This window comes from Pleurodeles waltl, chromosome 1_1 (genome assembly GCF_031143425.1).
Source record: "Pleurodeles waltl isolate 20211129_DDA chromosome 1_1, aPleWal1.hap1.20221129, whole genome shotgun sequence".
Lineage (NCBI taxonomy): Eukaryota > Metazoa > Chordata > Amphibia > Caudata > Salamandridae > Pleurodeles > Pleurodeles waltl.
The window spans coordinates 205,803,881-205,825,536 of record NC_090436.1 but is presented as its reverse complement, the minus strand read 5'-3'; the positions used below and the strand labels follow the sequence as shown (position 1 = coordinate 205,825,536).

The 21,656-nt window shown below is 42.3% G+C and overlaps 1 protein-coding gene and 1 long non-coding RNA gene across 5 annotated transcripts in view; one reads left to right on the top strand and one right to left on the bottom strand.

The window, feature by feature from the left end:
* Window positions 1-13,192, bottom strand: part of LOC138282856 (uncharacterized) — a 103,897-nt gene extending 90,705 nt beyond the window's left edge. Inside the window, exon 1 of the long non-coding RNA XR_011201013.1 lies at window positions 12,790-13,192. This is a non-coding gene — a long non-coding RNA (uncharacterized lncRNA). The remainder of the gene's footprint in view (window positions 1-12,789) is intronic.
* Window positions 1-21,656, top strand: part of PRLR (prolactin receptor) — a 450,951-nt gene that overhangs the window by 368,782 nt on the left and 60,513 nt on the right. Inside the window, exon 1 of one of the 4 annotated variants that reach the window (XM_069220799.1) lies at window positions 10,545-11,393. The exons of 2 other annotated variants lie outside the window; for them this stretch is intronic. The gene's annotated coding sequence lies outside the window, so the exon portion shown is untranslated. Of the gene's footprint in view, window positions 1-10,544; window positions 11,394-11,513; window positions 11,834-21,656 lie in introns of those variants that run through there. One more of the 4 variants, XM_069220807.1, reaches the window with a different exon arrangement.

Sequence of the window (21,656 nt, the reverse complement as noted above, 5' to 3'; positions counted from 1 at the left end):
ATCACTGTGTGGGACTTCAGCGGCATCATGGCAACTTTGGGCTTATAATGCAGGCCACAGTTGTTGCGTTCAGCGAGGACCCCAGAGCAGGCAATGGCGCAGAGTCGGACAGCTGCGCCGGTGCTGGAGTCGCTAAAGTGGGTGGACTAGGTAGGAGCTAGTAGAATAAGGGCCCAATTACAACCTTGATGGAAGGTTTTCCTCCATCACAGATGTGGCGGATATTCTGTCTGCCATATTATGATCCTATTATATTCAATGAGGATCATAATACGATGGATGGGATATCCATCACATTTGTGATGGAGGAAACTCCTCAGTCAAGGTTGTAATAATGCCCAATATCTTTGTTGGCCCTGAGATTTCAAAACAGGAGTTAGGCTCAATCCAAGCCCTTGGAGAGCACTTGTGGAGGAAGGTAGATTCCTTCCAGCAGAGTCAGGGAGCAGCAGGCCAACAAGCAGGACAGTAGTCCTTCTAGAAAATCATTCCAGATTAGTCTTTTGGGCATTTCACCAGTCCTTCTGACAGAGTCCAGTTGTAGATCCAGAAGTGTCTGAATTGTTGGGGGTCACAGACCCAGTATATATACCCAAAAGTGTCTTTGAAGTTGAGGAAACTTCAAAGAGTAGTTTTGAAGTGCACAAGTTCCCCTTTCAACCCAGCCCTGTCTGCCAGGAGTCCTGTGGGGGGTTATCAGTCCTTTGTGTGAGGGCATGACACTGGCCTTTAAAGTGTATGAGAGAGTCCCTCCACACTTCCTGCCCAGAGAAACACATGTGTATGTAGATGAATGCAATTGTAGCTGAGTGTCCTGTGTTTATGACTGTCTGGGTGGAATGTCCAAGGGGAGCTGTCAACCAGCACAGACTAGACGTGGATTGGAGAGCGACTGTAAGGCACAGATGGCAGTATGCGCAGGAAAATGCCTACTTTCTAAAAAGTGTCATTTCTGAAACAGTAATGTAACATCCAACTTCATCAGTAAGTAGGATTTCTTACTACCATTCCAACCATACCAGATATGACAAGTCAGTTCCTCTCAGATCAGACATTACCACTTAAAAGCATATAAGGGAATCTCTAATGCTGGCCTATGAGAAGAGCAGGCTTCACAGTAGTGAAAAACAACTTTGGGTTTTCTTCACTACCAGGACATGTAAACTTTATTTCCTGCCTTTTTACTTACATAGCACCCTGCCCTATGGATTACCTGGGAATACTTTAGGAGTGACTTACGTGGAAGAAAATAGGAATTTAAGGCTTGGCAAGTAGTTTTAAATGCCAAGTTGAAGTGGCAGTGAAACTGCACCCACAGGCTTTGCAATGGCAGGCCTGAGACATGGTTAAGGGGCTACTTATATGGGTGGCACAATCGGTGCTGTAGGCTCACTACTAGCATTTAATTTACAGGCCCTAGGCATATCTAGTGCACTTTACTAGGGACTTATGGGTATATTAAATATGCCAATTTGGTATGAGACAATGTTACCATGTTTAGGGGAAAGAGTACAAGCACTTTAGCACTGGTCAGCAGTGGTAAAGTGTGCAGAGTCCTAAAGCCAACAAAAATGAGCTCTGAAAAAGAGGTGAAAGGCAAAAAGTTTGGGGTGACCCTTCAGGGAAGGCCATTTTCCAACAACCTTTAACAGAGCCATTGCCCACCTCCCTCTTATTTGGATGAGGAAATGGATCCACAGACACCACTGAGGCTTCAGCAGGTCAAAAGTGCCTGTTATCTTTCTACCATTGCAACTACCTCCTGCCAAAAAGTCCTTATTATGGGGAATATGTAAGTCAGGTGACATTTTACTTAAAATCTTATAATTAGCCTTCAACGTGGACAGCGGTCTGGAGGTCTTTTTGTCACTCATATCAACCTCAGGTTAGGGAGGGGAATAATTATAGCTTCTTAAAATGAGTCAGACAATTTCTGCATGTGGTATGCTGTGTCATAAAGTTTTAACAACTTTGGTTCTAATTTGTCAACTTATACTTTACAATATTCTGCTGGTAATCTATCCAGATTCGGTGTCTTGCCAAAGGCCAGGCTGGCAATGGCTGCCCGTATTTCTTGTGCTAGACTTGACAGATGTCTGCGTTTTGGTGATATGGGAATCTCTGAGTTCCTCAAGAGGTTTAAGGTAGATATTAAGAAAGGCGGTAGCTAAAACAGAATATTGCAGTACCTGTTAATTGGCATTGAGTTAACAGTGCTACAAAATGAGTTGCTGGTTTTTAACGCATCTGAATCATTAGTCAGATATGAAGTGAACCAATAAAGGAGTACACTGTCAATGCCGGTATCAAAGACCGTGGATAGATCAATGAGAATAAGTAGGCAAGCATCACTCATGTCAAGGATCCACCATCTATAACTTGCACCGATACAGTTTCATTACTACACTTCGGTCTAAAGCCTGATTGTAATTCCTCAAAAAGATCATTTTCATACTTACTGTTGATAGGCTGTACTGTCTAAATTACCTTTACAGGGAAAGGGAAGTCCAGAAAGCAGCTGAAAGTTATTTAAATCTTCAGCACTGTTGAGGGTTTCTTCAGCAGAAGGGATGTGCCTCATAACAAGGCAGTCCATGAAGCTAGCTAGTGCAAGAGATTAATAAATTAGATTTGGTCAGTAGGGTAAAAGCTGGTGGCACAGATCTTTAGTGATAGATGCAGCAATTGACTTTAAGAAATGACCTGCATTTTACTTTAACTATGCTTTTCGTCAAATCACTTAGAATATTTCCACTAAGCATCCCTGGATTTCTTTTAAGCGTTCGGGTTTGTCGATGGATATGGAAGTAGTGGAAAAGAGAGTTTGATAGCTTTCATTTTTGAAGAGGTATCAGTGTTGGTTGTTCACAGTGGGGTTAGGGCGTGGTTGTCTGATGTTTTTCTTTTGTAAAATTCTTCAAGCAGCCCTACCTTTGTCAAGGTGGGTAAAAGAGGGAGAATAATTAAGTAAAAACAACAGGTGTTTGATATTTCTGTTATGAATATGTCCTGCCCTTCAGATTATGGAAAATATTGAAAATCCACAAATGTATTGTCACTCTTGTGGGATTGTTTATCATATGCACACCATTGCATTTGTTATTTGGGTTAATTTTTATCTGTGTGAAATCCCAAGCAATAGATCACTGCAAGTACATTTAAAACGGATAGGATATTCAATATCTACCCCAGCAACCGTTTTATCATCAATATCGACCATCTACAACCACACAGCGAGTGGTTTTCTCAACTATGTGTATATTCCTGATTTCCGCAGTGTCTGATTCCCTGAGATTTCAGAAATAGGTCCCTTTCTCCCCCTCACCAATAAAAGGGAGCACCCACAATGCCATACAGCTGGAGGTCAGCTTTGGGAAAATATATTTTTGTCTGTAAAAGCGTAGTGCATTTACAGTGCATACCCTACTATTGGGTATTTCCCTTTTAATCTAAATTAAACCGGTATCATATGTGGGGTATGAAATCGTGTGTGATTGAGCTGAAGACAAGTTTTATTTATTACCTGTATTTTTTATCGCATTTTATAAGTTGCATGAGTGCAGTTTGTTACTAATTAGTGTTAGCACCAAAGAAAGCATCACAACAGTATGTGTTTCTGAGAAGTGGATGTTCTTGGAATTCTGGGAATGGGATCACTTGGAATGCTCACCCTGTAGCTAGGTATTCCCTCCTTCGATTTGAGGCACATTTCTTAAATAATACCCTGGTATTCTTTTTCCCAAAACCAGTTCACACTCTTTTATGGGACCCCCAAATAATGCGTCCCAAAGATCGTGTTGGGTGCAGTTGTAGCATTGATTCATTTAGGTAAACATTTTACATCAGCAATGAAGGATTTACTTGCTTAAAGTCTTTCTATAGTGAGAACCACGTGTCCCCTGCATTCTGGAAAAAACACACACAAGTCCACAGACAGCCTGCGGTGTCTGTGGTAGCGTGAGTAGCGGAGGTTTAGTGAAGCTCCAACTCCCATAATGCTCTAGGATTTGAGGAGTACACACTCCTCTTCAAATGGCACCACACGTGTGAGTTTGTCCAGGCTTGAGAACAGTAAAATACTAAAGCGAGATCAGTGTTGTGCGTGTTTTGGGTTCCACATTTTAAAGAAAACTCAAGAAGTGACTTGCTTTTTTATTGTCAACAAAGGGAATCCTAAATGAAAGGGAAATTATCAAAGTCATGTAGCTTGAAAAAAATTGGCATCCTTCTCAAGCCAGGAAAGGATTATTTGTGCGTTTTTTAGAAAGGCAGTAGATAAACCTTATTATGTTGTTAGATTAATCATCTAGAGCTCTTGTGTCAGTGCCACCACCTCTCTAGCCCTGAGGCCCATATTGTTTTTTCACTGCACTTTTTAGGTCTGGATTATTGACAACACGTGTTGACCGACTACTTACAACATGCATAAGGTGGGATATAGGTTTCTTTCTTTTTAACTATTGGCTTTCTCGGACCAGCCGTTTCAGCCATTGGCTTAAAACTTTACTAATCACATCTTGGCTCAGCCCAGTGGAGTATTTATCTCTCAAGTAATGATGTTGGCTATTTGGGCATATCCTTCTGTCACCACCCGAATGCTTGCACTGGACAGCACGAAGGACTACTTTACTATGAAATCCCTCTCTTTCTGCTCCTGGTAACTCCCTTCCATGTGTTGCACTCTTGTGTGCTAATGATGCATAGATTTGCATATAAAACCTAGACCTATTGGCTTTGCAAATGCTTGTTTAAAATGTTTTTCTTCCTCCACATTCCCGTTTTAGTTAGTCCCTTTTATTATTTAACACAAAGTATTGTTGTTTCGTAAGTTTGGGATATCTTTTGCTAGCAATGTATGTTTGTTGCAGTATAAATGCGTTGAGACAACTGGGGGTGACCACAGTCGAAGTGGTTAACATATTTTTCCTCAAAAAGTGCAGCCTCATCTGGTAAATTCTATTTGATTTAATACGTTTCAGCCGTATATTCTGCGTGATTAATAAATAAGGGAAAGGGCCTCTGGGAGAAAATGGGCAGTCAGTGTCGTTTTTCTGTTTTATGTCTGCTGAGTTCAATAAAAAAAGCAGTTACATAATCTTATGTTCAGGGTATGTTGATGTAAGTATGATGAATGAGTATCCAGCGGCGTGATATGCATCCCCGTACCCCCACGGACTGGAAATAGATCTCGGAGCGTGGTAGCTGATTCTTTCCATCCTCACCACAGTTAGGGTCATTACGGAAATCCCCATCTGGCTGCAATTTAAAGACCCATGCAAAAAAAGTATAGCAACAATCCGTGTGTCCTCTGAGGCTTGCTTCTCCCTTGTTCCTCCTCTATTGCCACAACTGTTCTCACAAATTAAAGGAGACACATCCGTGAACTGAAACAGTCTGTGTATATACTAATTGATTAATAAAGTTAATATCATTGCTATAGCAGCCAACTGACAGAGAGGCAGAAGGGCGACTTCAAGCTAGTCTTGTAGTTTCAATTTTCGCAGATTATTATGATTTTACACGTGCCAGGATGCCTCGTGTCCTTTACTGGAAAAGCAGGGCTGGCAGAACGGCATCTCCGTGCCAAGGAGTCTGTTTGCAGCTTTGCTGTGAGGTAATCAGCAAATGTAAAGGATGCGTGGGAACTAGTACAGGCTTTATGGATAGTGGCATTAGAAACATTGTAATGTAACATGTATTATTTTTTACAAGTAATGTAATGGTGCTACCAGCTGAATTCTGAAGTGTCTTTATATAAAAGTCTAAATAAAAGCCTAGTTGCGTTTTACTAAAAAAACATGTTTTGAAAGTATTGCTTTACCTTAAACACTGAAGGTTTTTTTCACATTTTACCACGCCTGCTTTCATACTGTAATACAGGATACAGTCCTGTGACTGGTTCCACACACAGGCGTGAAGTGATTACATTAACCAGCTAAGCTTCCATAATTTAGGAGTGTATTTCCCAAGTATAACTTGAACTTACATTTATTTTTATTTTAGATGTGTGTTATGTTATATGTAGTTGAATGAAGGTGAAAGAACAACATATTATAATTCAGTCTTTTGCTTTTCAAGCCATGCCTGTGACCCTGCCTCCAGGGCACTTCAGCTGCAGCCAATAAGAGCTGCAAACTACATAAAAATGAAAATGGGAGCTGGAGTACCTGAAAACTAGCCAAACAAAAATGTATCTAGATAACTTTGAGGGTCTTTATAATACCTTTGATGTGACAATTAGGTTTAGAGCAGTCTTCTGTAAAGAGTGGCAGTGTGTTTCCATGTCCCAGACACAAGCATTCCAAGTCTGGGGATTAATTTAGCAAGCTAAGGCTTGACAGAAGTGTTGTATGTTGGTATTTGGAATGTGGAAAATGGAATGTGGAAAGGAATGTAGGGGTATTCTGTAGGATGGAATGTAATCATTTGGATGTTATGCGGTACGTTGGAGAGGACGTGGAGAAGATGTACTGTGCTGTTATGGATTAAAGACACATCTTTCTCATACCCGTATGTCTATTTGGGTTCAACATTTTGGCGACGATCTCCGACACCTGCTACTTCAAAACAGCACAGGAGCGGTGTCGAACCGAGGAGCTGTTTTGCTCCATTGAACCCAGTTTATTGGATGTGGAAATCTGGTTTTGTATGTTTTATGTTTATTCTTGCTTTGACAGTGTGACTATTTTCGTGAAACTGTTGTTTCTTCTACCGTTTTGGATGCCTGCTGGAAGCAGTTCATCGCGCGTCTTCACATATTTTTTGTTATCATCCTTACATCTTTTAGTGGAAAGTACTGTTTTATTATTTCGCTTTCGGTGGGAAGTTACAGAACTATAGTCACAAAATCAAGATTAAGACTAATGCTAAACCTTTGGTGCAGACGATGAGGAATGTACCTATATGTGTTAGAGAGGAGGTGAAACAAATTTTGTTGGAAATGGTTAAGAACAATGTGATTGAAGAGACTGAATCGTCGGAGTGGGTCTCTCCAATTGTGTTGGCCCGGAAGGCTGACAGTTCGCTGAGGTTGTGTGTTGACTTGAGGGCCGTCAATGGGAACATCGTTGTCAATTGTCATCCGTTACCTAATATTAATGAGGTGATCAGCATGTTAGAAGGAGCAAGCATTTTTTCAACGTTGGATTTGAGATCGGTGTATCATCAAATTTAACTTACAGACATTTAACTGCGTTTACCACACCACAAGGGTTATATCAGTTCAAAAGAATGCCCTTTGGATTAGCATATGCAGCGTCTGTATTTCAGAGAGCTATGTATCACTTGTTCAAGGATATGGACAGTTATGTAAAATGTTTCCAAGATGATATTTTGATATTTTCAAAAAATGAAAGTGAGCATCGGAAGCATGTGGTGAATGTGTGTGAAGTATTAAGGAAGAGTGGTCTGACTTTGAAGGAAGGGAAGTGCAATTTTTTCTCGGAGTCTGTTGAATATTTAGGTCACACGTTGTCAGAAGGTGTGATTCCTAAACGATCATTGGTGGAAGCTATTGTTAATGCACCTGCCCCTGACAATCGTGCTAAGTTATTATCATTTACAGGTCTGTGTGAATATTATAGCAAATTCATTGAGAATTTTGCAACAAAAATGGAACCTCTGAGGGAACTTGCACGCAAGGGGGTTCAGTATGTCTGGACCGATAGACAGGAATCTGATGTTTGAGAGAATAAAGAAAGAAATTATTCATGCTCCTACCTTGCGACCCTTTTGTGTGAGTGTGCAATGTGTTGTAACAGTAGATGCCAGTATGTACGGGACTGGTGGTGTACTGTTGCAGTGCTGTGGAAAGGACAAGTGGAATGTTTCATTTGCGTCTCGTACATTGACGGATGCGGAGAGGAGGTATGCTGTGATAGAAAAATAATTATCATCATGTGGCTGGGCGGTGGAACATTTTCGAAATTACATTTGGGGTTCAAAATTTATTTTGCAGACTGACCATAAACCATTGGTGGGAATTTTGTCTCCAGGTGGGGGGGAAATGCTACTGCTTGTATTGCCAGATTGATTTCAAGATTGCAGGAGTATTGCTTCAAGATTGAGTATGTGCCTGGCAAGAGCAATGCAGTGGCAGATTGTATATCATGTCTTCCACAGGATAAGGGTGTAGTGGTTGATGGTTTTGGAAAGGAACTGGAGAATGATGTTGTGTCAGGGTACATGACTAATGAATTTGTGGGTATTGAGGAGGAGGTGTGGAAGAAATGTGATAAGGAGGATTTGTTAGTGCAAGAAGTTAAAAGAAATGTGCAGTGTGGTTGGCCCAATAAGAGAAAACTTTCTGAAGAGTTCAGTATATTTCATACGGTTAAGGATGATTTAGAACTAGAGAATGAACTGTTGTTCAAGAATGGTAAAGTGTGTTCCTCCTAAAGGATTGCAGGAAGTAATTTTAAAACTTGCTCATGAAGGTCATCCCGGGTTGTCTTCTATGAAGAGGCTAATTTTTTCTTGTTTTTGGTGGCCACGGCTGGATAAAATGGCAGAGAAGGTTGTAAGGGAGTGTTGTGTGTGTGTTAATGCTGAAAAGATGTTGAGGACAGTTCCTGCTCCTCTCTTGACTGTGCCCTGGCCGGATTCGCCCTGGTGAAAATTGGGGTTTGACATTTCTGGTCTGTTTTGTTTTCTTCCGGCCGAAGCTCGTTTTGCACTTGTGTTGATTGATTATTACTCTAAGTGGCCAGAGGTGAAGTTGGTTTCCCAGGTTACCGCTGGTACTGTTATTGAGTTCTTTAAGTTGGTATTGCATGGGCACGTAGTTTTGGAGGACAATGGAAGGAGAAGTTAAGGGAAAAGCTATGGCACTATCGTATAATGCCGAAAGTACTACTGAAGTTAGCCCTTTTAGGTTACTTAAGGGAAGACAACCTGTGTCTAAGTTATGTCCTTGGTGGTTTAAGAAAAGACTAAACAAAGAGTGGGAAATTTGTGTTTGGAAGAGGGCAGAGAGAGAGTCAGAGGGAAGCAGAGAAAATTCAAAGAAACCTATGATAGCAAATGGAGAGTGGAAGAGTCGGAGGTTAAAGTGGGTGATTGGGTCAGAGTTCGTAAACCAGAATTTGTTAGGAAGGGGACGTCAAAGTGTGGAAGAGCTTTGAAAGTGATAACAGTGTATAACAAGAGAGTTATTACTCAGGATGGGATAGTGTGGAATATGAGTAGAGTTGCAAAGTGTTGTGGGGATGTAGGCAATAGTGAATTGGTGTGTTTGGATAGAGAAGGCTTGGAAGGTGATGTGTATTATAGTTGTGTTCCCAAAGCTGGGAAAGGTGTTGAAATGCTCTCTGCTGAAACATCAACAGGTTGTGGGGTTGGAAATGTGTATCAGGAACAGATTGATGAGGAAGATGTACGGAGTAATGAATTATCCTATCAGGGTGATGTTGGTGTTGGGGGTGTGCCAGATAATGGTTCTGTGGCATCACGTGTGACGTCTGATGCAAGAACAAAACGCAAGCCGCTCAAATTCGAAGATTTTGTTTCAAACTTATAATTTTGTCTTGTACATAGTTTTATATGCATTAATTTGTGCATTTTTTTTTTATATATTTTGTTAAAGAAGGGAAATATGTTGTATGTTGGTATAGGGAATGTGGAAAGGAATGTTGGGGTGGAATGTAGGGATATTCTGTAGGATGGAACGTAATCATTTGGATGTTATGCAGTACGTTGGAGAGGACGTGGAGAAGATGTACTGTGCTGTTATGGATCAAAGACACATCTTTCTTATACCTGTGTGCCTATTTGGATACAACAAGAAGTCATAGTCCTATTGGACTTAAAGTGCCCTATTTGGACTCAAGTGTCTGATTACAATGATTTGAGTAAAAGTAAAGCCCAGGTCTATATATATATATATATATATATATATCTGCAAACTAGACTTTTCAATGATTTGAAAGAAAAAAATGTGGAAATAATGATTTATTCCCACTACCCGAGCTAAAAATACTGCCTTCTACACAATCTCACGTTCTCTGAGATCAGCTGCATTTATTACCATGGCTGAGTGTGTGGAGTGGCCGTGACTCATGTTTTGTGACTCATGAAGCCCCCTAAACAATGTGGCTGAAGAGCATGTTACAACTGCGTTTCTGCATCTATGGTTTATTGTTCAAGATTGCAAGAGGGAGTTAGGTGGGAGACGTGGAGAAAGCGCAAAACCCGATGGGCAAGGGTAGGAGGCAGTTAGGTGGGAGACATGGAGAAAGCGCAAAACCCGATGGGCAAGGGTAGGAGGCAAAATAGATAAGTATAACGCCAGGAGGTGCTGAACATTCAGAAATAACGAAGGATGCACTGGCTGCGGTGCCTAGTTTTATTACAGCGGCACTTTTGTGTTGTGGCTTTACTCGGTGGCCTGTCAGGGCCACAGCACACCTTGCCATCTCATCCCGTCCCATGTATGTTTGATGACGAGGAATCCTATAACCCTGTGAACGGGGAGGGGGGACTGTGAAGTACCTTGGTAATGTGGCTTTCTTCCGTGATCAGATAAGAGACTGCGAAGGGGGATATGAGTGGAGTGTGGGACATCAATACTTCTCCACGCTGGCACGTGGGTGCCCTTGATTTTGCTGACGAGCGGTATTGATTGCAGTGTCTGCACGTGAAGCGGTGGGTGGATGCATCGCTTCCCGCTGGAACTGAGAGAAAGCAGGAGACGGCGTGAAAGAGAAGCAGTACCTGGGGGAGGGGATCGTTGCTGGGTCAGAAGAGGGCAGTGCTCGTCACAGCAGGGAGCGCCCGACGCTCCAGGGCAATGACACAATCAGGAAAACGTGGGCACATTTCGGCACGATTATGATCCTTGCAACTAATCCGATCAGGTTTCTTTTCAGACACTGCGCGTCAGATGGAGCGCAGCCTAATTTTTCCCCCTCATAACATTGCTATTCTCCCTCGCAGTTCTTTTACTTTTTGTATTTTTGCAATCGTACTGTGTTTTGGAAAGGCGTTTTAATTATACCGCAAGAAGTTATTCTACTCGGTTCTGAGAAAGGTGTGGAGCTATACGTGTATTATCGTCAGCAGCCTCGCACGCGAAGCAGCAGCCGCGATTCATCCACAAACGTGTGAGTGACGGGAGAGAGGACGGGACCCAGCGCGCTCTGCATGCCCGGCTACGGGGGCTCGGTCTGGAGATGACGGGCGGGGACCCCGGGCAACGCCGAGGCGCGCGGAGAGGATGGCACTGCTGGGGAAAGGCCAAAGCTAGTGCGAGGCGGTACCACCGCCATGGAGGCAGTCAGAGCCGGAGGAGTGGAGCGGACTTCACCGGAGACCAGGGACGGGCGTAGAGCTGCGCGTGCGCGAGCCCAAGGCCTGCGGACGCTCTAGGACGCAGCGGGACGCAAGGCCGCGGCACTGTACGTATGACGCACTCGATGCTCTGTTTACGTCCTTTCTATACAGGTTGCCTGGGATAGGACGCAGTGATGTTCACCAGGGGGAGCTTGAGCTCTCTCTATATTGTAATGTGAGCTGAGCTACGTAGATGTGCGTTGCGATATGAGCTGAGCTATAAATTGCAATCTGATATAGTGCAACAGAAATGCCCGCTGTTCATATATTGTTACACTGGCACGGGTCTGCTGCTATGTGTTTATCTTCTGTGCCACATAGGGATTTTAAGGTGCCTGGAGATGGATCTTACAGCCGAGGATCACAGGAGTTGGGAAGCGCGAGGAAAAACTCGATTTGCTCAGCCGATTACTTAACTGCTAGACGTAATTATAATATCAATATCACCATTATTAACTGGGTATTCTTGTCATACCCACCCCGGACCAGGAACTTGTTCCTGCAGGTGAGGGTATGCAGAGATTGCGCACTCTACTTCTGACAACTGCAGGCATGAGCACTGATACTCAGTAGCAGCCACCCGAGTAGAGCGTTCCAAAGCTATCACGCACTTCCCTGAAACGCCACATTCAGCGCGCTCTTAATGCTCACATTTCCAATCAGACATGACAAAAATGTATTACAACCTGTGTTTTTTATCGTTTGTTCTAGTTTACTGTTTTATCGTTCATTCTACTTTACTGCCCTACTCACTTAAGCACAGAGACGACTCTTGTCATTAGAGGTGACACCACACACTTCCCTCAGAGGACGCAGTATATATCATTGTTAACCCAGTCACGCGCGCCAGTGTATTGTGCCACTCGTCCGCTAATGCAGCGCTATACAATTGCAACCACAATACAAGAATGGTTGTCGATGTTATTATACTACTAGTTGTACTACAATCAGTATACAATTATTTCTATTATTTTTATCACTGCTAAGAATGTTGTTTCACATCTCTGTTTTATCTTTTCTACATCTTTGGTATTTATCTGGGTAAACATTTTCTGTCCATACCCTCGAGCCCCCATCTTCTTCATTAACGCCCACCCCACTGGAAGTAACTTGCTTTCACAAAAATAAAATAGCAGCGTCCTGAGGAAAACGGGGGTTCAGCGCAAGAGTTTACGTAAAATAAGGTGTTTTGTAGGAATAGAAGTCCTGAGAATAAAGTGTGCAATAAAAAATAAGAGACATAAAACTTTTCAAGTCGAATTTTCAAGCCGCATTGTTGAGACTATGATATGGTTTATTTTTCCTGACATGAGTATATTTAGAAAAAAATGAAAAGCTAGATAGCTCATTTTTACTACATGTTAGAATCCTTATTTATGTGAGCTTTGTAGACTAAATATCAGTGGTTACGGTTGTGCGTTGTTCGGCGTACTGTGTGTAGGGTTTGATGTCGTCTCTTACCGACTTAGATCAGATGTTTCCCCGGATCTATCCGGCTGTAAACAAGGAGCTCGTGCCTGCCAAGCGCCTTCTTCCCTCGGTCCAGCTCCAGACTGCTCGGATGCCCCATCTCTAGCACTTCATGTGCATCTTTTAATTTCTTCAGTTTTCCGTTCACGTGAGAAGCGCTCTTTGACACCCAAACCCTGCTCCCGTAGCCATCGTATAGCACCTGCATGTTCTATCTCGTATTGAGGTGCTACATGACGCTAACGCTTTATGCCTCGCATTTAATAATGCAGGACTTTTACAGTAGCAACAAATCCATTTAAAAAAAAAACAAAGCGCGTTGACAGAAATAACACATTGAGCAAAACTATTCAGCTTATGCTGAGGAGAAACATCAAGACTATAAACGTCAGATGCTTCTTTATCACGCGGCCTGCTTTCGGCCAGTCATGGCTTTTCAGCCAAAAGCACAACATATTCTGCGACTTGTAGTTGTCCTTTTACATGCATGCGCCTACGGCGTTTTGTGGTGTTGGGTAGTGAAGAGGCAAGCAGCTGGTAGAGATTAGAGAAGCTTTCACGAATGCCGACATCTCCCCTACTTGGACCATCCATCGCAGGCTTCTGCGGGCCTCGAGGATTGATGTTAAACTTTCCAAGACTTGACAGTTTGTGCATCGTGGGCCCGTGGCCTCTTGTGGTGTGTGACGCAGTTAGGCGTGCATGCCTCTCTAGCCAGTAACATGTAACATTTTGGGCCTTTTAGGGCCACTCCTTATGTTGTAGCAATGTGTTAACAAGCATTTACAATGTAATGGGTTGTGCGTTTGCTCGAGTTACTTCTATTGGCGTTGTAAATTCCTAACTGGACTTTTCTTGCCACATAAATTGAAAATGAATAGTAAAACAGTTGACATAAGCAAGCCGATTCAATGCACCATGGCTGCCATGAGCATGAGCGTGAAGCAGAGACACAAAAGGAAAAAAAAGTTCCTTGACAGTCAAATCGGCAAGTGTGCAATTATTCATGCAACAGGTTCAGTGTCCAAGGCGGTAACAAAACTTCCCCAAGGAGGAACAAACGTAAAGCATTTATGAATGATAAAGGATTTTTGAAAGGCAAGCCCACGAACAATTGAAAGTGATGAGCGTGTGGTGGGCATGGTTAAAAGCTCACAATACTTACAACAGGTCAAAGCGTTTGCATGCTCAACCTAAAAATTCCTGGTTCACAAAGCACCACAAATTAAAAAAACAGGACTGGCTTAGGCATCCGCATTTGACATGTGGTCGCACAGCTGCGCCACCTACGGATTTGAAAGCCTATCTATCACATTTAGCTAAATTACGATATGAGGGCTTTATTGCAGTTGGACCGTGCTTGGCTGCATCTTTGTAGGATCAATGATGGACCTAGCTCTGCTGTTGACAACATCCATGGTCTGCTTCTCTTCCTTCTCATGACTCAGTTTCTATAAGCGGGTGAGGCATCAAATTAACTGCAAGGGGCAGCCTTGGCTGTAAGAGCCCATGTAGGAGCCGAGCCCTGGACATTTTTCCATGTAAGTTAAGCAACAAACCTCACGTAAAATGCGATAGTCTTTTGTAAATTTAAAAAAGTATATTTTTTTAACTTGCGGAAGGTTTGATGTTAATATGTTGCTGCAGAGAGGTATTTTTGAAAAGTGATATCGTTTCTAAACATGAACTTAGAACCGTGCCAGCGTCTGTCCTGGCGACAAGCCTGCTAGTGAACTAGCAGGAACGTCAGTGATCATGTGAAGAATGTATGTGGGCCAGACATGTATAATTAGAGCAACATTGTAACCTATGAAATTAAACACAATTCGTTTTTGTACATCTGGTGGTATTATTAAATGCCATATTTCAAGGTGCCTTCATATGAAGTAATGGAGAAAAAGTAGGATAAGAGAAATGAAATATTTGCCTAATATCACACAATTTAGTTATGTGAGGAAACAGAATTATTCCAATGTTTTTTGGTTTCATTTCACACAAATCAGCCACTAAATTGGTATTTATTCATCTCTCCTTTTTACCTCAAATTTTAAGACATTGATTTTAACTCTGTGCATGAGGGTAGAGCAAGGGAGGAACGTTGAAGCCATATGAAAGCTCTGCTTGTTTTGAGCTCAAGGTTCAGGAATACTGCTTTGAGCCAGGCACCTGGCTCGAGTTTCCAGTGTCTTGCCCACCTCTATTGGTTTATCCTAAACAAAAAACAGTGGAATGCTTGCTCCCAACTTTGAGTAGAGGCATGCTTGCATAGAGGAGATGTTGCAAGACACTGCTCACTGTGCTCTGAATGCACAGGGAGAACACAAAGTGAAGTAGAGAACAGCTATTCTCTCCTCAAAGGACCTAAACAGGTTGTCTCATAGTTTTTTGCTCAGTAGAGGTGGACGAGCCACTGAAAGCTTGAGCCAGGCTTGAGGTCCAAGAGCCGAAAACGAGCTGAACGTTCATGTCGCTTCTGCATGCCACAGATGCCCTAACCTAATGCAACAAGAATTTTTTTTAAAAAATAACTTTTGTTTTAAAATAGGAGTAGGAAACAATATCCACCTGTTGGCTGAGTGGCACAATGCCAAATTAGAAAACCTGGAACTTCTCCTATGGTCTCCACTTAAACAGTTGTGTGATTGTAGGAAAATATTGTTTTCACTATGTTTCCTTTTACCTTATTGCTTTTGAGGGGCTTTGAAATACGTGAGTTCAGGGTGCGTGCTTTACAAACACTTTTCTTGTGTCTGATTTAAATACAATATAATGTTGCCCCCTGTAAAAATCTGGGCCACATATAGAGTGTGCAAAACACTGACTTGCCTCTCAATTCACTGATGGTGAAGTTGTCATGGCGGAGGGCGCAGGGAGCTTGATTATTTTTAAATCTATGTTTAAAAACTGTCACTTTTAATAAATGCTTGTCAATGCAGTGATATCCCATATACTAATCTGACTTGCTTCTGCATGTTAAAGAGATCGTTTTTTGAATTTTGAAGAGTCTTTATCCTATTTTTGAATAGTGTTCGTTGCACGGGATGCCTTGGGCTATGTAATGCACCTGTTCTTTATTTACCCGAAAAAATGGTCAAAAGTTGTACTTATTTCTGTCAAACGTGTGTCATTTTCTGACCTCTTCTGGATAACATTTATCGTGACATTTCTCTTGTATGTGTAAAACACCTGTTGATGAAACGCTTCCTGATGATGAAAGGCTAAGCAGGACCTACACGGTTTCGAACCTGTGTCCTTGGTTTTGAAGAGAGACCATTGCAGTGGATGGATTAATTCACTGGCTGTGAGGGGCGGGCAACTGTTGAAAGTTAATACAAGCGGCTGTGGACATTCAGCTTTATTCATCCAAGCTATTGCTTTTTATTTTACTTCTAAAAGAAAGCTTTGGCTGCAGTGTTATGTACCGAGCCATATCTAAACTAACATTCAGTGTAAAGGCTGCAAGCCCTAGCTTTCGTACAGCCTGAAGTAATGATGCATTGTTTTGGTCACTGTTTCTATTTATTGAGCGCAGACGCCTTTAGAAAGTCTCCCAGTGCTTCATTTGGTTTTTGGTTTGCGAGGAAGAGCAATATTTTTAATTTGCAAGGAAAGAATAGATAGTTTGAGGCCCTTTTCTTGTCTCAAGGGATGGATGGGCCTCACTATATCACAATGGGCTTCAACCAAACCTGTAAATAGTTCAGCAGGTAAGAGGTTCTTTTGAGAACACGTTGCTTGCATGAGTGGCCTCTCAGGATGTGGGTGGTATTTTCCGACAAGCATTGCAGAACTGACAGGACTGGATTTAATGTGATAATGTAGGCAGAGTACATTAATGCGAGGTACATGAGGGGGAGCTTGCAGGAGCTGATAGTGAGAGCTGTAGTTGTAAAGTAGTCCCTCATGTTATTCAATACAAGCACTCACATGGTGGTGGAAGGATACAGCAAGTAGCATTAGATGAGACATGACTACACCAGTGAGCCAAGATATGACGGGCAAAATTCTAACTTAATGGCTGAAAGTGGCTGGTCAAAGAAGCCAGTGGCTGAAAGAGGTGTTCCCAAAGCCCACTCTGAGTATATTGCTATCAGTAGTTCTGTTTTGCAACTGCACTCTCAAAACAGGGCCCTAAAAATGTAATGACCACTGGGCAAAGGGGACCTGATAATTACCATGGCTATCGTGATATTATTATTATTACTATTGTTATGCAATCAGGACAGTCAACTTACCTAGAAGTCTCTGACTTGGAAGTATGACAGAATGTTGGCACCGACAATGCACGCTGAAGGATTACAATACGACCCCCACCAACACAAAAGGGCAACACTGTCGCATTTCACAAATCTATTAACAAAAAGACTGCATAAAAAAAAGACAGCGTTTCAGAGACTGAGCTATTTGTTCCATTCAAAAACTTTTGATTAGATAAGGAATACATCAGAGATCTCAACTTACTTAATGTCACACATGAGCGATTCATGTAGTTTGCTTTTCTTTGCATTCTGGGCATCATGGCTTTTTATTTATATTAGCAAAATAAGACTACGATTACCAGAAAGCAAATAAAAAAAAAAAAAACAGGAATGGATACGTTTCAATTTGTGTTTTTTTGGTTGAGGAAGTTGGTGGAGAGAGCCATGGCACTATGATGGGGTTTTTTTTGTGCTGTGAAACGGAAATCAGAAAGACAACCATTGTGGGCTCTTCTCGAAGTTGATGTAGACATTTGTGCTACTTTAATTGATAATGAAAACATCCTCTCCCACATGCTTTGATGAGCACCAGGAACAGTCTGGTGAGGCTGGGCCTTGGCTGATAGTTTCTCCTGATACTGGGCCACCCCTGAGTATATCCTTCTGTGCTAAGGAAATTAGGTGATGCAGCACAGCAGGCGACTCTGTAAAAAAATGTAACATCCATCATCCTGTGGGAGGGTCAGTGGGAACGTGTGCATGTCCATCAACGTAATTATTATGCCCATGCAGCCATCCATCTCTTGAAAAGAGGAACATGCGTTACCTTTGTAAGAAAGTGTCAGGACGCTGGGACAGTCCTTGAAAAAACCTGGACTGGCTGGGTAAATCCGGGATGACAGGTCACCCTAACTAAAAAAAAAAACACACACTCACATTCTCTAACACACTCTTATACACACTCACACTCTTTCACACTGTCTCATACTATCACGTACACACACCCACACTCTAATTTTCCAAATCCACTTTTGTTAGAAAAGCTTGCTGTCCCTTCTGTACCTGTCTGAACGGTTTGTCTAGCTTTGTAAAACATTTTCTCTGTTTTCTATTCTAAATTCAGACCAGATGGCATTGCCAATGTTGTTTTCATCTAAAGCCCAGTCTTTTTGTTAAGACTCTTTTTATTGCGTTTAAGACCTCTATATCAACATCAATGTAAACATGAAAAAGTGCTGCAACAAGCCCATCTTTGGTGTCTCCCTCTGCTGAAATATTGCTGGAGCACGAAGCAGAAGTTGGCTCCCGACTGTGCACTCATTCATTCAGCAACCTTACCAGTGAGCGTGTGCTGGAGAGGCTCCTGTGGCTGCGGGACGCTCGATGTCTAGAGCGGTCCTCTTTGGGAGTGGTGATAGAAGGGCATGCTTTAGTGAAAGAGGCAGGTAGCATCCTTCTGGGAGCTCGCCTGTTATTGTTGTGGAAATGAGGGTTGTGTTGAGGTTGTATCTCTTTAGTAGTCTGGGATGTCACCGTACAGTGCGCAGAGTTGAGACTCAGTAGCTGCCATCTCTTCCTGTAGAAGTTGTAGGACGCATTGGAAGAGGCAGAGATAGGTGACCTGGTTCTTCGTAACTTGACTGGCAGGTGGAGTTGCCCTTTGAACCCATGTAAGTGAGCCATGCCAGACCGAGATTTCGGAAGTGAAGGTTGGCCTGGCAGGTGTGCTGGGAGCTTTCACACGAAGGTTCGTTCCTGCGATTAAATTTCGATTTTCAGTAAATTGTGATTTTGGTATAATTTGTTAGTGGCATCGGAAAACTGAAATAGTGGCTCAGGTTTTTAAACCAAGCTCTCTCAATTCTACTGGCAGAGCCGTGCTTCTCTACAGTACCTGCTCAATGGTTGGTTGTGCATTTTTTAGGGACCATTGTGGCAAGTAGTGAACTAGGTAGGTGATTACGTTATGCTTGCAGGGACTTGGGGAATGGTCACGAATGGCAATGAGCAATTCTGAAGTAAGACAGTGGGTGGTAGACACATCGCTGTCTTAAAACTTTCTGACAACTCAACTAAGCCCCAGAAGGGTTAGTCCTAGATACCCACTTTCTGGAGCTGAGCCAATGCAGGCTTGTATTCTGAGAGAATTTTGAACGTCTTTCGTGAATTTATACCTGCAGCCAGTATGAGGTGGGATGATTCTCCACACATTCTTGTTTGGTATCTTAGCAGCAGCTCAAGACAGGGCAGGTATTAAACACTTTACTTAAAGTGCTTAGAACCAGCAAGTGAGCGGCCCGAAGCACAAAGTAGAAATGTTTGTTGGCTGATTGAGCAAGGTCTCTGTGTCCATAGGTATGGCTGTCGATTCTTCATTGAGGAATTTTCATGTCTCATTAACAGTTTTAATTACAGATTTAATAAACTAGCAGTTTAGTGGGTGGGGCTGCCGGTGTCTATAAATAAACATAATGCAGTGATGTACATAATTAGGTGGGTGCATGCGTAAATATTTGCTCAGAAAGTGCTTATCCATGCACATGTGTGTGTGCACTTCCTGTAGATTTCAAAGCATGCAATTTATGTATAAGCTCAGTAAAAGAAGAACGAAATGTTAATATTTTTGTGACCTTTTTATGGACTTTGCATTACCAAGCATAACCGAAAGGCACAGTAGGAAACAAATAAGTAAGTAAAACAATTTTAATGGGCACTGATCCTATGAAAGCAGATACATGGCATTTAAAGTGAAATGAAATCACAAGGAAGTGGTACTGGAACATGCAGCATACATTGTGTACATTACCTGGTAAATTGAATATGAACAGTGAGTGGGTGACCCACAAAAGAATCAGCAACTCATAAATGTTTTGACGCCGAGCGTGAAGGCCCAGCCCCAGCTCATGGTTCTTCCTCAGTGATGTGGCTTTAAAATCCCACAGAATGAAAAGCCTCCTAAGCTTTCATCTGCAGCACGGGGCCAGGCACTGCTCTGAAAAGACACCGAGAGCTCAGCCAAAGAATTCACTCATGAGCATCCACTGATCTGGCTCCACGTGATTGGCAACGTGTTTCTTAGAGTCTGCGGTCTGGCGCGTTTGGTGGAAAATGGGATACAACGTGAATTATAAGCAACAAATTGCTTCTGAGACATATATTAGAAACGTGCTGATTCGAATCGCTGAACATGGTGAATTCCACAGTCTGGGGAGTAATGTATAAAAATAGTAAACGTATGAAAAATGGACAAAAATCACAATTACATTTTACTATTCTTCGCCTGATCACTTGACTCTACTAGTGGCATATCAAATATTCTTATTTTTCCGTCCTCTGTACCTTTAAAGTTGTGTTCTTGAGATGGTTCCCCATTGTCTTATTCCTTCATAATTTTAACAAGCTGTTATCCTGTTAAATGACCTTTCTGTTGGATGTCTAGCTGTTATGTACTCTGGCAGACAAATGTGGGGATCATGTGGGGTGGAAAACGCGGTCCAGTTTGGCTTGCATTAGAGAACAGGGAAACAAGACGGGAACGTTTGTGCATTATACACAGAATTGTGATGTCAGTTGTCAGTGGCGTTTGAAAGGCACTTGAAGCGATGCTTCTTTAAGATGCAAACACATCTAATAAATGTGGTTTAATATAAAAATTATGTGGTGATAGAGTCTTACTGGCAATATATATGGCATCTTACACAGGGAAAAAGATTCATATTTTTTAACGGGGTTTCTATGGGTATTGCTATGTATCAGTACTCCACTGTTTTTCCAGCTCACTATGAATGTGTATATAATGCACCTATCAGAATGCTGTGTGGTCCCACACATTTTGTAAAGTTGGATGTGGTGAAAATCCTTGCTCTTTCGCACTGCCCCTTCCCGCCGACCCCAAGGTTGAGGAGGAGAAGTGATATGATTCTGATAATGATGGAAATTGATGCTAGAAAGCAGAGCTCAAAGACTCTAGGTTTGGATGTGTAATCACTTGTGAGATGCTCGGCCCCTTTATTCTTAAGCCTGTTTTTTTGCTGTAATAGGAGGGGGAAGTTGGATTGTCTCTCTCATAACCACTTCCTTCCAACAGTATCTGCTGCCTCTAACATACCTGTTGGATTGGATGGAATGTGATGGTATTATCTCAATGACTCAAATGGACACTTTACATGCGATGCTGGGAACAGGGGTGTGCCAATATATGTAGACTTCACCGCAGCACTGGAAATGTACATTAGAGATAGTTGACTGACATAATTTCTTTGACGTTGTGGTGGATCATACTAAGCATAGGGCATGCTGATTGCCGCCAAGGGGCATAGTGTTGTTGCTGTGACAGCTGGCCTCGATACTGCTACAGATTCTGTGCTGGTAATTCAGCTTTAAGAACAGATGGTGGATGGAATGCGGAACAAATCAAACATTCACCCTCAGTAACGGATCTGGGGTTAATCCATCATTTTGTCTGCTCACCATACCACTCCAGTTTAATCCCAGCCACATGCAAATCAGTCTTAACCCTGCTCTGCATGGGACCAGTCCAGCCTGAACTGCCAAGCCAGGTCCTCCCTGGACCGTAAACAAGTATCCTGGGTCCGGTTTTGTGATATTACCCCTAATCAACCAGGCTAGTTTGAAAGTAGTAACACAGTGAGCATGGGA